Source organism: Mus pahari, chromosome 2, assembly GCF_900095145.1.
Source record: "Mus pahari chromosome 2, PAHARI_EIJ_v1.1, whole genome shotgun sequence".
Taxonomy (NCBI): Eukaryota; Metazoa; Chordata; class Mammalia; order Rodentia; family Muridae; genus Mus; species Mus pahari.
Genome location: NC_034591.1, coordinates 157801597 through 157803163, shown reverse-complemented (window position 1 = coordinate 157803163; position 1567 = coordinate 157801597). Strand labels below are relative to the sequence as shown.

Sequence of the window (1567 nt, the reverse complement as noted above, 5' to 3'; positions counted from 1 at the left end):
ATATATATATATATTTACTTATGAGCACTGGAACTTTGAATGTTGAGTTTGTAATATTAAGGAATTGATCATGTTTTAGGAAGAATGCTGGCATTGTAGTTATGCTGAAATGTCTCGTCTTCATGAATAAGAGATGGGTTTAGAGATGACTTGAACATGGTATGGAGGAGTGTGCGGGCAGGGACACAGAGCTGCCAGGAGCTGGGGACCCTGGAACCGAGTGGTGGGCTTGGAAAAATTCCTTTTGCTAATAAAATCTCTGCATTTTCACATAGGTCTCAATATTCTGTAATAAGTTGTACTGGGTTTAAATTTTTAATGAATTTCTATTCAGTAAAAATTTATGATAGTTTTAATGGACAGCTTAGGAGAAATTTAAAAGGAGAAAACATTTTGAAAGGCGCAAAAAAATTTTTAAAAGACTAAAACCGAGTCAAAAAGATCTTAAATAACAGCAGAGGATGCAACCACAGAATGAAAGCAAGACTCCAAGACAGACTTGTGACATTATATCACCACCTTGTGGTCTGTTCGGGTATTGTCCCTCAGTACTCACATGAGAAAGGTTTTACCTATAGCTGGCTGGGTGTGCGCATATCCTAGACACCCTGAGCTCAGAGCAGGGCTGAGCTTCAGTCTGGAGGAGGGTGAAAGAGGGAAGTGGTGTGGGGAGTCTAATCTGTGGCATAAACTCCTTTGACTCTCCCAGTCAAATTTCATCTCTGCATCTTGTCATGAGTGTCAATATTTACTAATCTTTATGATCCCAAGTTTCTACTTTGTTAGCTCCTAATTTGGCATTTCAAGATTCCATGAACAAACCCTTGCTTGGTTTGTATAAATTCGGATGACACTTTGGTCTTATCACACCCTCTTTTCAGGACAAGCCTGAGTGGCCTTCAGCTCTGTTACCTCCTTGAGATTCCTCTGTACTGAAATTCCGGGAGAAAAATGAACTGCACCTGTGCTAGAAACCATGCAAAGCAACGATCAGAGCTTCTGTGGTTGCAAAGACATGGAATGTTGCAAGTCTGGAGTTGGTGCGTACTGGGCATGAGCTAGCTTTAGCCCCCTAATAGGCATTCATTGCCTGCTCACCTCTGTGTTGGACCCAACATCCTTACAATTATCAGGTGAAATCCCTTTAGAACATAAAACAGCCCACTAGCTTCCAGCAGCCAACAGCTAAGAATGTCAGTGGATATCATCTGAGGCCCATCACAGAGATTTCCTGCTTTTCTGTAAATCACTTACCAAGGGCTGTGGATGCGGCCCAGCAGTCAAATGCTTCCTTAACATGAAAGACTCTGGGACACACACGCACTTACACACACACTCACACACACAAACTCACACCACACACACACACTTACACACACTCACACATACAAATTCACACCACACACAAACTCATACCACACACTCACACACACAAACTCACACCACACACACACACACAAATTCACACCACACACAAACTCACATTACACACACTCACACACACAAATTCACATCACACACAAACTCATACCACACACTCACACACACAAACTCACACCACACACAC

General features: G+C 42.2%; 1 protein-coding gene and 1 long non-coding RNA gene across 2 annotated transcripts in view; one reads left to right on the top strand and one right to left on the bottom strand.

Annotated features, from left to right (window-relative positions):
* The window catches only part of Etnk1 (ethanolamine kinase 1), a 69650-nt gene that overhangs the window by 15251 nt on the left and 52832 nt on the right, over positions 1 to 1567 (bottom strand). The window lies entirely within an intron of this gene.
* Positions 1 to 1567, top strand: part of LOC110316015 — a 19288-nt gene that overhangs the window by 1395 nt on the left and 16326 nt on the right. The window lies entirely within an intron of this gene.